At 42.9% G+C, this 13,406-nt stretch overlaps 2 protein-coding genes across 3 annotated transcripts in view; one reads left to right on the forward strand and one right to left on the reverse strand.

Moving 5' to 3' along the window:
• Positions 1–13,406, forward strand: part of mfsd2ab (MFSD2 lysolipid transporter A, lysophospholipid b) — a 119,303-nt gene that overhangs the window by 73,339 nt on the left and 32,558 nt on the right. The window lies entirely within an intron of this gene.
• Positions 9,772–13,406, reverse strand: part of LOC137342605 (polyadenylate-binding protein 4-like) — a 378,766-nt gene continuing 375,131 nt past the window's right edge. The window contains exon 15 of the mRNA XM_068006610.1: positions 9,772–9,782. The gene's annotated coding sequence lies outside the window, so the exon portion shown is untranslated. The remainder of the gene's footprint in view (positions 9,783–13,406) is intronic.

The raw sequence follows: 13,406 nt of genomic DNA on the forward strand, positions 1-13,406 counted from the left end.
TTGACCCTTGATAGAGCTTGGAGATGTGTTGGTCATTTGTTTGACTTGAGGCATCATTGGTAAGAGTTCTATTGTAGGACTGCAGCAGAAAGGTCACAAATTAGGCTGAGACCCAGATATGCTGAGTCCCTGCCTTCCCCTAGACTATCCACAGGGCTTTGTAAGGGTGAGCACTCATGCACGTGAAACAAGCTGAGCCCGATAGTGCACAATTTTGGCATTCTCTTCAAATCTGAACTAGGCTTTCACCCTCCCATCTGGTCTGTTGCTATAACCGTCTTCTTCCACCTCCAGAACATTGCCCACTTACGCCCTTACCTCATTCCCCCTGCTGCTGAAAACCTCATTCATTTGAGAATTGATTATTCTAATACTCTCCACGCTGTCCACTCTGCTTCCCACCTCCATCCTTCACAAACTTCTCTTAATCCAGAATGCTGCAACCCTGACTGCACTCCCATATAAAGTCCCACACACTTACCAATTCCATTCTTACCAAGTGCCTTGGGATCCCTGCGCCACAACTAATTGAATTTACGATCATCATCCATATTTTGAAATAACTCCACATCCTCATTCCAACCTATTTGAGTAACTTTCTCCAGCCATTAATCCCAATCCACATTTTCCATTCCTCTGACTCTGATTCATTGTTTGTCCACTCCACTGTTGGAGGCTGATCATTGAGTCATTACACACCTACTCTCTGGAATTCTGTTTCAAAACCATTGTGCCTTGCTATCTTTTGCCCTGCCTTTTAAAAGCCTTGATGTGGAGATGCCGGTGATGGACTGGGGTGGACAAATGTAAGGAATCTTACAACACCAGGTTATAGTCCAACAAATTTATTTTAAAATCACAAGCTTTCGGAGATTATCCCCTTCGTCAGGTGAATGTAAAATTAAAAGCCTTGTAAAACACTATCCTTTTTGAACATGCCTCTATTTTTTCGCCCAAGTTCTTTCACTTCCTGCTTGATGTCCATCTTTCACCATTGTAAAGTGTTCTAAGAATGTTATATGAGGAGCACCACATAAAAGTGAGTTACAGTACAAGTGAAATGTATTTGTGGAGAGTGGAATTTTTTTTTTGGTGGAGTACTTGATTATGGACTAAAGTTGGGATTGACTCTTACCTTGGGCACCAGCATGGAAGGCAAAAGTGCTTCACTGCACACTACACACAATGAAAGAACTTCACCTGCAAGAACAATATTCACCCAAGTATTTTGGTTTCCAATCTGATTTGACCATAATAGTTTATTTTTGAAATGGCAAACTATTATAGAATTAAGCAATCATGCAACAGCTCACAGATATATGTAGTGAAGGAAATACCATGGTTTATTTGAGATTGCAGTGAACTGTTTGATATGTTAAAAGTAATTGAAACTTTTCCAGAAATTTTGAACAGGCCCTTGGTCAGCTCTGCCTAGAAAAACACCAGTTTGCTCATACCAGAATTGTGCTGAAATCAATGTACTTTTTTTTTTCATTTTATTTTTATATAACAATTCTATAATTAATATGTTGAAATGGAAACAGCATTTCAAATGGAAACTGCTGGGTACTGGTATCAGGCCAGGGGGAGCTGAGCAGCAGATGGAACAACACTGGAAGTATTGTATCTGCTGACCAGTGGTTGCTTGCATCTAAATGTTGGAAGGTTTATTTCAATCAGCAGCTTTCCAAGTCTCTCTAAAGCCACTTTTTATATTTATATGTACAGCCCTGGGAGAGCAGCACTCAAACAGAGCCCTGAAATCTCTGTTTTTGCTCTCTGCTGTTTATGTTGGTTGGCGACATCGTCCTCAAAAAAAAAAGAAAGCCTTTCCTATAAAAGGACTGCAGCAGTTCAAGAAGGCGGCTCACCACCACCTTCTCAAGGGCAATTAGGGATGGGCAATAAATGCCGGCCTCGCCAGCGACGCCCACATCCCATGAACGAATAAAAAAAAAGGTAGGTGAAAACTGATAGCAGCTCATGAGATGCACAAAATGTAAGTCTCTAGAGTTCCCCCACTTTATACTAACAAGTGCAGTCGATGGCAGAAGAGCCGTTCGTCTGCCATTGACTGCACTCTCTGAAGTAAAAACGTTTTAAATCAACTTTCAGACATGTGTTGGATGTTGGGCTTGTACATTATGAGATCTCCCCTCTCTTTCTTTCCCTCCCTCCCAAGTTAAATCCTATTTAACTCCAGAGATCTGGTTTACTAAAATTTAATAGAGTCTCTCTCCCAGCACTCATTATTTACAGTCACATCAAAGGCAGCTTCTATAGGTAGCCCATGCTGCTTATGATGTGAAATTTCTAATCTTATATGTGGGGTGAATGGGCTAATGTGCTGCAGGATTAATAATCACCCATTTACTGAGTTATTTTGCCCTGGAGTTCTGTGTGGGTTGTCCACCATGCATTACTGTTCTCTCTGATAGGCAGAAAAGCACCTTGCTGACAGACCATGTAGTTCCGACTAAAACTAAAAGTTTTATTTATTGCAAAACATAAAGTTATACAGAAGCGAAAATAAATCAAATGATCAATGACACAGTGTTTAACCTATACTTTAAACTGTTTTCAAAAACCAAAACAAGATGTTTTGAAATTCTTGAGTCCATTTTCAAAATCCTTTAACTTCATTTTGGATAAATGTAATGTGGGCATTCCAGCTTACCGCCATGATGTGGAAATATGGGTGCACAGAGCAAATTCAAGGACAGGGAATGTTAGTCAGTTCACCACACCTCCGATTTAAGGAGACCTTTCACACAGGGAATGTGCATTTGAAGAAAAGCTAGACTCTTTCTTTATCTATCACCCAAATGGATGGGAAGAGGGAAGAATCCACCTCGCTGATGAGTTGATTGCTAGTTCATACCTGACAACTGGCATGATAGGCCCTTTAATGCCTGTGGTCACAGGTAATTTTTTTTTTATTATTCGTTCATGGGATGTGGGCGTCACTGGCAAGGACAGCATTTATTGTCCATCCCTAATTGCCCTTGAGAAGGTGGTGGGGAGCCGCCTTCTTGAACTGCTGCAGTCCGTGTGGTGACGGTTCTCCCACAGTGCTGTTAGGAAGGGAGTCCCAGGATTTTGACCCAGCGACGATGAAGGAACGGCGATATATTTCCAAGTCGGGATGGTGTGTGACTTGGAGGGGAACGTGCAGGTGGTGTTGTTCCCATGTGCCTGCTGCTCTTGTCCTTCTAGGTGGTAGAGGTCGCGGGTTTGGGAGGCGCTGTCGAAGAAGCCTTGGCGAGTTGCTGCAGTGCATCCTGTGGATGGTACACACTGCAGCCACTGTGCGCCGGTGGTGAAGGGAGTGAATGTTTAGGGTGGTGGATGGGGTGCCAATCAAGCGGGCTGCTTTATCTTGGATGGTGTCGAGCTTCTTGAGTGTTGTTGGAGCTGCACTCATCCAAGCAAGTGGAGAGTATTCCATCACACTCCTGACTTGTGCCTTGTAGATGGTGGAAAGGCTTTGGGGAGTCAGGAGGTGAGACACTCGCCGCAGAATACCCAGCCTCTGACCTGCTCTTGTAGCCACGGTATTTATATGGCTGGTCCAGTTAAGTTTCTGGTCAATGGTGACCCCCAGGATGTTGATGGCGATGGTAATGCCGTTGAATGTCAAGGGGAGGTGGTTAGACTCTCTCTTGTTGGAGATGGTCATTGCCTGGCACTTACCTGGCGCGAATGTTACTTGCCACTTATCAGCCCAAGCCTGGATGTTGTCCAGGTCTTGCTGCATGCGGGCTTGGACTGCTTCATTATTTGAGGAGTTGCGAATGGAACTGAACACTGTGCAATCATCAGCGAACATCCCCATTTCTGACCTTATGATGGAGGGAAGGTCATTGATGAAGCAGCTGAATATGGTTGGGCCTAGGACACTGCCTTGAGAAACTCCTGCAGCAATGTCCTGGGGCTGAGATGATTGGCCTCCAACAACCACTACCATCTTCCTTTGCGCTAGGTATGACTCCAGCCACTGGAGAGTTTTCCCCCTGATTCCCATTGACTTCAATTTTACTAGGGCTCCTTGGTGCCACACTCGGTCAAATGCTGCCTTGATGTCAAGGCCAGTCACTCTCACCTCACCTCTGGAATTCAGCTCTTTTGTCCATGTTTGGATCAAGGCTGTAATGAGGTCTGGAGCCGAGTGATCCTGACGGAACCCAAACTGAGCATCGGTGAGCAGGTTATTGGTGAGTAAGTGCCGCTTGATAGCACTGTCGACGACACCTTCCATCACTTTGCTGATGATTGAGAGTAGACTGATGGGGCGATAATTGGCCGGATTGGATTTGTCCTGCTTTTTGTGGACAGGACGTACCTGGGCAATTTTCCACATTGTCGGGTAGATGCCAGTGTTGTAGCTGTACTGGAACCCATCTGCCTCTACCCAGTATTGCACGTTCCTTCTGTCCACAGACTCCAAACAAAGGAAATCCCAGCAGCCTTAGCTCCATTTTAAAATCCAGCAACAATTGGACCAGCAACAATTTCACAGGAACAAGACATCACATAGAAATATTTTATAACATGATGTAAGGCCAAGGTTGCAGCACAATTTCTGGATAGAATTAGAACTGGAGCTAAATGTTAGATGGAATTTTCCATTTAAGATAATGGACAACTCGTGAAAGATGCATTTTAAGGGTTGGACTTCAGATAGTTGGTGATGTCTTCAGCTGCTTTCTCAGCACAAGAAAGTTCCATTGCTGAAGTTAGCCTCTGAGGAGCAATTGAAGGGAAATAACTGGCAACTGAATTTTGGAAGTAACAGTGGGACAGGCAAGGGATTAAAAGACTACCCCATTTAATGGAGGCTCTGAGCATCATTTTCCAATCCTCACTGGATACAGGCGTGGTGCCGGAGGATTGGAGGACTGCCAACGTTGTACCGTTTAAAAAGGGAGCGAGGGATTGACCGAGTAATTACAGACCAGTCAGCCTAACATCGGTGGTGGGCAAATTATTGGAATCAATTCTGAGGGACAGGATAAACCGTCACTTAGAAAGGCACGGAGTAATCAAGGATAGTCAGCATGGATTTGTTAAGGGAAGGTCATGTCTAACTAACTTGATTGAATTTTTTGAGGCGGTAACAAGGAGGTAGCTGAGGGTAGTGCATTTGATGTAGTCTATATGGATTTTAGCAAGGCTTTTGACAAGGTCACACATGGCAGACTGGTCAATAAAGTACAAGCCCATTGGACCCAAGGGAAAGTGGCAACTTGGATCCGAAATTGGATCAGTGGCAGGAAGCAAAGGGTAATGGTCGATGGATGTTTTTGTGACTGGAAGGATTTTCCAGTGGGGTTCTGCAGGGCTCAGTAGTAGGTCCCTTGCTTTTTGTGGTATATATTAATGATTTAGACCTAAATGTAGGGGGCATGATTAAGAAGTTTGCAGATGATACAAAAATTGGTCGTGTGGTTGATAGTGAGGAGGAAAACTGTCGACTGCAGGAAGATATCAATGGACTGGTCAGGTGGGCAGAAAAATGGCAAATGGAATTCAATCCAGAGAAATGTGAGGTAATGCATTTGGGGAGGGCAAACAAGGCAAGGGAATACACAATAAATGGGAGGATACTGAGAGGTGTCGAGGAAGTGAAGGGCCTTGGAGTGCATGTCCACAGATCCCTGAAGGTAGCAGGACAGGTCGATAAGGTGGTTAAGAAGGCACATGGAATACTTTCCTTTATTAGTCGAGGCATAGAATATAAGAGCAGGGAGGTAATGCTGGAACTTTATAAAACACTAGTTAGGCCACAGCTTGAGTACTGCATACATTTCTGGTCACCACATTACAGAAAAGATGTAATTGCACTAGAGAGAGTACAGAGGAGATTTACAAGGATGTTGCCAGGACTGGAGAATTTTAGCTATGAGGAAAGATTGGATAAGCTGGGGTAGTTTTCCTTGGAACAGAGGAGGCTGAGGGGTGATTTAATTGAGGTGTATAAAATTATGAGGGGCCTAGATAGAGTGGATCGGAAGGACCTATTTCCCTTAGCAGAGAGGTCAATAACCAGGGGGCATAGATTTAAAGTGATTGGTAGAAGGATTAGAGGGGAGCTGAGGAAAAATATTTTCACCCAGTGAGTAGTGGGGGTCTGGAACTCACTGCCTGAAAGGGTTGTAGAGGCAGAGACCCTCAACTCATTTAAAAATACCTGGATTTGCACCTGAAGTGCCGTAACCTACATGGCTACGGACCAAGTGCTGGAAAGTGGGATTAGGCTGGGTGCCTCATTTTCAGCCGGCACGGACACGATGGGCCGAATGGCCTCCTTCTGTGCCATAAATTTTCTATGATTCTATGATTTATATTCCCTGCTGGCACATGCGAATCTGAAATGAATTCTGCATTCATTCCAGATCCATTGAAGTCAACACAGTGGACAAGCAATGATCACAAGCCTGGGAAAATCCACTGTTCTGGAAATGGTCTGTGTTATTTTTACTGTCTGATTTAGAGAACATTCGTAATTGAAACAAAATGTAGCTATGTTACTTTCATATTAACAAAAAGCAGTCATCCAGTATTTCTCATTGAATTCCACAGAGATATGCTGCTGTTCTATTTGAAACCATAATGTAACAAATTTCATGAGAGTGAGGCACACTAGATAAGGCTACTTTACTGATGCCACATTTACAGTTGCTCATCACTGAAGCTCCAGTCTCTTGTGGAAATCAGTATCACTGCTTAAGTGCAGATACAGAGCTTGTATATATAGGTGTAATGGAACTATGATTTTCAGAGGAAAGCAAAGTGCTCAGTGTGTGCAGCTAATTTCATCCACCACACAAATCTAACTAGTGGTTTGTGTTTACTGTGTCAGTAGGGGAGGTAAAGGGATGGATGGCAAGAGTCAGATTTGTTTGAGTAGTCAAACCAAGTTTTTATGATGTTATGTTACATCCAACTCTACTGGAGCTGACACATCAATCCTCAGTCTCCTCTCAGTTTCTGAGGGTTTAACCAGAGATGCATTACGAGTATCCGTTTCAAATGTGGTGTCATACAACCAACATAGTGTCGACTTTATGCAGATACCAGAGCAGGCTCAATGCCTAATTAGTAGCATAAGATACAAGCACAGAACCCCATTTTTTTCTGCTTGACAGATTTATTGTGTTATAGTTTCGAAATAAAACAAATCTCTTGTACAGTTTAAACAAGTCAATGTCACATTTCGGTGTACATTTCAGCTTATGTGGCACATGAGGATTGGATTGTCGTGAAGTGGGCTGGGCTAACGTCTAGGGCAGCTTCTGCACGTGTTAAGTTAGCTGCAGAGAAGTAACAACAGCAACTTGCATTTATATAGTGCCTTTAACATAGTAAAACATCCTAAGACACGTCACAGGACTATTATCAGACAAAGTTTGACACCGAGCCACATAAGGAAATATCAGGACAGGTGAGGTGGGTTTTGAGGGGCATCTTAAAGGAGGAGAGAGAGGTAGAGAGGTTTAGAGAGGGAATTCCAGAGCTTAGGGCCTAGGCAGCTGAAGGCACAGCCACCAATGGTGGAGCAATTAAAATTGGGGATGTGCAAGAGGTCAGAATTGGAGGAGCGCAGAGATCTCGGAGAGTTGTAGGGCTGGATGAAGTCACCGAGATAGGGAGGGCTGAGGCCATGGAGGAATTTGAAAGCAAGGATGAGAATTTTAAAATCGAGGTATTGCCAGACCGAGAGCTAATGTAGGTCAGTGAGCACAGGGGTGAATGGGACTTGATGCAAGTTAGGATACGGGCAGCAGAGTTTTGGATGAGCTCAAGTTTATGGAGGGTGGAAGATGGGAGGCTGGACTGGAGAGCATTGGCATAGTCCAGTCTAGAGGTAACAAAGGCATGGATTAGGGTTTCAACAGCAGATGAGCTGGGGCAGGGGTGGAGACGGGCGATGTTACGGAGGTGGAAGTAGGCGGTCTTGGTAATGGAACAGATATGCAATTGGAAGCTCATCTCAGGGTCAAATAGGATGCTAAGGTTGCAAACAGTCTGGTTCACCCTTAGACCGTGGCCAGAGAGAGAGAGATGGAGTTTGTGGCGAGGACTGAAGACAATGGCTTTGGTCTTCCCACTATTTAGTTGGAGAGAATTTCTGCTTATTCAGTACTGGATGTCGGATAAGCAGTGTGACAAATCAGAGACTGGCGAGGTGGAGCTGGGTGTCGCAGCGTATATGTGGAACCAGATATTATGTTTTCGGATGATGTAGCCAAGATGCAGCATGTAGATGAGAAATAGGAGGGGGCCAAGGATAGATCCTTGGGGGACTCCAGAGGTAACGGTGCGGGAGCGGGAAGAGAAGCCATTGCAGGAGATTCTCTGGCTACGACTGGATAGATAAGAATGGAACCAGGCGAGGGTAGTCCCACCTAGCTGGACAACGGAGGAGAGGCATTGGAGGAGGATGGTGTGGTCAACTGGGTCAAGAGGATGAGGAGGGATTGTTTACCACTGTCACAGTCACATAGGATGTCATTTGTGACTTTGATTAGTGCCATTTCAGTACTGTGGCAGGGCCGGAAACCTGTTTGGAGCGATTCAAACTTGGAGTTGTGGGAAAGATGGACACGGACTTGGGAGGCGACAACACGTTCAAGGACTTTGGAGAGGAAAGGGAGGTTGGAGATGGGGCAGTAGTTTGCAAGGACAGAGGGGTCAAGGATGGGTTTTTTGAAGAGGGGTTGATGACGGGGAGGGGGACAGTACCTGAGGAGAGGAAACCGTTAACAATATCAGCCAACATGGGAGCCAGGAAGGGAAGTTGGGTGGTCAGCAGTTTGTTGGGAATATGGTCAAGGGAGCAGGAAGTGGGTCTCCTGGACAAGATGAGCTCAGAGAGGGTATGAGGGGAGAAAGGAGAGAAATTAGAAAAAGATGTGAATTCAGGGCTAGGGCAGAATCCTAGGGGATGTTTGGTTTGGTGGGTGAGGGGAAGGGAGGGAAGAGATTGAGGCAGCTGAATGGATGGTCTCAATCTTAGTGACAAAGAAGTCCATGAGCTCCTCTCACTTATTGTTGGAGGTGAGAGTGGAGGAGGCAGGGGAATGGGGTTGAAGAAGATGGTTTGTAGTGGAGAAAAGAAGCCGGAAGTTATCTTTGCATTCCTGGAATGGTGAGCGGTTTTGGCAGAGGAGAGCAGAACCCGATAGTGCTTTATGTGGTCCAGCCAGATCTGGCGGTGAATGACTAAACCAGCTGTCCTCTATAAATGTTCAAGTCTGCGTCCCTTGGACTTAAGGGAGTCGAGATGAGGGCCATACCAGGGGGAACGACCAGGGCGAGAGAGAGAGTAATGGTTTTAATGGGGACAAGGGCATCAAAGGTGAAGGTGAGTGTGTGATTGAGCAGATCAGTAGCTGCAGAAATTCTGTGGTGAATGGAGGGCCAAAGGCTAGTCAGTTGGGAATTTGAAAGTGCCGTTGTAAGTAACTTGGGGGAGAGTTTTTAAGGATCCTGTAAAGTCATTTTTATTGGTGATTTTAAAAACACAGGTGTTTTTTCAGGTTATATTTATAGCATCAAAAACCAAGAGAAAGTTGGGGGGAAAATTGGATCCCAAAATACCCAGCTAAATTTGGAAAATATCAGTTAAAAATCAGTTTTTGTTTGGAGCATTGGTAAAACTCAGGAAACCAAATAATGGACTAAAGGAAGTGCAGTTAAGCTAAATGATTATTTACATTTATTATTTAATTCCTAAATTGTAACTTCCCAATTCAGTAAATCTGGAGGTCCTTGGCAATCTTAGGATATGACTCGACTGTGGCGGAAGTGTGAATATGAAATGCACTGTGACTAATTGCTCTATAAGCTATTAAACACTAACTGTGTGCCTGCCAGTGCACCTAAATACCCATGGCCAGCTAAAAAAAAAACTGGACTATTAAGTACACGGGCAAATTAGGTAGAATGAATCCGACCTCCACAGAGCAGCAGCTACTGCTTAAACTCTAAACTCACCAACTGTTGAATTTGATGCTGAAAATTGGGTCCTAAGATGCATGCAGAGCATGGAATGTGTGTGCAAACATCAAAAATGTGACTGGGTGCACCTGGGGACCTGATTTGTGGTGTCAAGAACAGGGAGAATTTGGGATTTTGTTTTCAAAAATCTGGAGAGAACTTTTTTTTAATTGATCAACTAACCTGAAAAAAATCTCAGAATTTATAGTGGAATTAAGTTTTTTTTAAAAAAAAACCTTTAATGATCTTTAATTTAAAAAAACTGTAGGCTTGAGCCAGCAGTTTGCATCATCCAAAACCTGAAACTGATCCAAACTTTGCAAATTTGGATGAGTGCCTATTAATGCAGATTAAATATCAGCCATTCAGATTTTGTAACGACTTTGGTCATTCTGTTTTAGCACTCCTGGATTTATAGTGTGGTCTGGGAATTCTAATTAACATTCTAATCTTCTATTATGCACATGTTGCTACCAGCTCTGATTGTTCTTGTGTTCCTTTTTCCTTGCAATTGTTTTTTTTTAAAGGAGCTTAATAATCTCATATATGATCAGTTAATAATGGTATTGCACATTCCTCTGCCTACAGATGTTGTAATGTAACATGCAAAACCTTTTACTGCAGCAGTTCATAGTGACACTTGACTTGTTGCTCTTTAATTAGCAATGTCTAACTGTGCATAATGCTTTTTGATCAGCTTTTGAGTTTGATCCTAAACGCCTTACTTTAGCTGGACTTCCAAGGGGGAAATTTCTCATCAGCCCTGGCTCTGTACATGGTTTGTTCTTGAGTTTGACCTCAAATATATAAGTGGTGAGAGGATAGGAGGGGGAGGAGAAAGAGGCGTGTCCAAATGGAGCAACACACTATCAGTATCAGCCAATAAGGAGTGATCCCAACTGTGGAGTGTTCGTGGAATGTATTGCAATAGCTGAAGGTTACATTCGGTCAAAATGACCAGCCTGAAACTGTGACGTCCACAGCGAAGTTGGATTTTGAAACATTTTCCCAGTAACTAGGCTACCATAACCATCCCTCAATGGTCTTTTAAAGATTTGATCTTATATAAACCGTCTTTTAAAAATAAATATCTGCATCAGCCAAAGAAGGTTGCTACTTTCAGGGCATTAGGATTTTAACACCTGAAATACAATCACTGTGTTTAATAATGATGTGGAGATGCCGGTGATGGACTGGGGTTGACAATTGTAAACAATTTTACAACACCAAGTTATAGTCCAGCAATTTTATTTTAAATTCACAAGCTTTCGGAGATTTTCTCCTTCCTCAGGCAAATGTTTCAAGATCTCTCGTGTTTAATAAGTGTATATTTGCAGGCCATTAGTGTGATTAAATAACATTGGAACTGTACCCACCTAAGAGCCACACCTTCAGCAGAAGAAAGGAAAAGATTGGAAAAGGGGTAATAAAAAAAACTCAATAGTATTATGACTGCATTTAAGTTTAGTGACCTGGATTCAACTTCAATAAGTGACTTGTTTGAAAACTGATGGTGTGAGACTCTAGCCAAAAAGACGCAAAGCAGAGACATTACTGCCTGAGGGAGCGTAGCAAAGTGCAGCATGGAAAAGCAGGAATTTTATTGACTTGTTTTTTTGAAGAGTTACATTTTGACTGCTTTATTACTGTTCAAAATAAAAACAGAAGACATTTTGGGCATTGACCCTTCATCAGAACTGAGAATGGGAAAATAAGTGAGCCCTTTAATAGAACTCAACAAAGAGGGGGCTGCGTGCCAAAAGGGGATTGGTTACCCAAACAGGAATTTAAAAACTGGTGGAGGTCATCGTAAGTGAAACAATTAAAAAAACAAAAGGAAGTGAAGTACAAACAGCAGGCCTGCTGTACAGACATCCCTCACAACGGAGTTCTGCCAGAGTCCACGCCCACAATGTCAACCCATGTCAATTCTTCCCCCCCCACCCCAAACGCTGCCAATATTTCCTCCACTCCATTTCTCCAGCAGTATCGTGAAGAACAAAGGTCTTCAGCAAAGTGATCACCCACTCTGCCTTTGGTTTCCCTCATGCAGAGGAGGGGCAGCACAGTGAACTGCAAATACAGCATACTAGATTGAAGGAAGTACATGTAAATCGCTGTTTCTCAAAAAGACAGTATTTTAGTGTAGAAAAAGGTACATCAATAGGTGTTGCATCTGCTATGGATGCACAGAGAAGTGCCAGGGGAAGGGTAGCTGTAAGTCAGGGTCGTGGAAGAATGAACAAACGTATCCTGGAGGGAACAGTCTGCGCCCAGGATGTTGGCCTGTCTTTTCTCTTTTCAGGTACTGGTGGACCTATTGGGCGTTTCCAACATTTTCTTCATGTATTTATAGAATTATATAGCACAGAAGGTGGCCATTCAACCCATCATGCCTCTTTGAAAAAACTATCCAATTAGTCCCAATCCCCTGCTCTTTCCCAATGCAGTTTTTTTCCTTTTCAAGTATATATCAATTCCCTTTTGAAAGTTACAGTTGAATCTGCTTCCACCACCCTTTCAGACAGTTGTAACTTTTTATTTCATTGCCTTACTAAGCTATTCTCACCGTCTTTTCTTTTAATGCATTGTAATTGCCGCACTGAGATGATCAGTTTTCACCTCAGCTTTTCAAAAAATACTGTTTCTCTCTCTCTTTCTGTCTCTTCCCCCCCCCCACCTCTTGTTCAGTCCCATTAAAGAGCTCATTTCCCTTTCCCAATTCTGACAAAAGGTCTGCAGGTTAACCTGTCTTTTCTCTTTATAGACACTAATAGACCTGCTGTATATATTTTTTAGTATTTTCTGCTTTTACTTCAGATTGCCACCATTTGCATTTACTTATTTTTACTATAATTTGTAATGGGTCAAAAAAACGGTGGATATAATTTTATTTTAAAATTATTATTTCAAAGCAAAGGTGCAATAATTACTTGATACGAATAGCAAAATGCAAAACAATTGTGCAGCTGGTTTCTGTCTGCAGTGCTGACATTTTGTATAACACTGAACATTAATGCCAGGGTATGAGAAAGAAAAGGCTACTCTGGAATAATAATTCTCTTTAAAGGTGCAGGAATCTTTGCCTATTATGGCATGCTGCACATTTATGCAGCATTGTGAAGTGTTACTTCATTCAGGTCAACTAGCTTCCTTCCCATTTCAGACCCTGAATAAGTGGACTAGTTCATTACATTTTTTTCAGTTTAATGCTTTGTGTAAAATTTTAAGCAGTTGTTTCTTGTAGCTGTTTTGTAGATAGTCTGTAGCTTTTATACCATGTCCAAATTACAAGTTCCTCCAGAACATGATTCTAGGCAGCTTCAAGGAATGTGAATTTGGCTGTTTTACTAAGCCTTGTCTCTTAACTACCTGTGACCTTGACAGTTATAATGTGCTGAATG

Source organism: Heptranchias perlo, chromosome 26 (genome assembly GCF_035084215.1).
Source record: "Heptranchias perlo isolate sHepPer1 chromosome 26, sHepPer1.hap1, whole genome shotgun sequence".
Lineage (NCBI taxonomy): Eukaryota > Metazoa > Chordata > Chondrichthyes > Hexanchiformes > Hexanchidae > Heptranchias > Heptranchias perlo.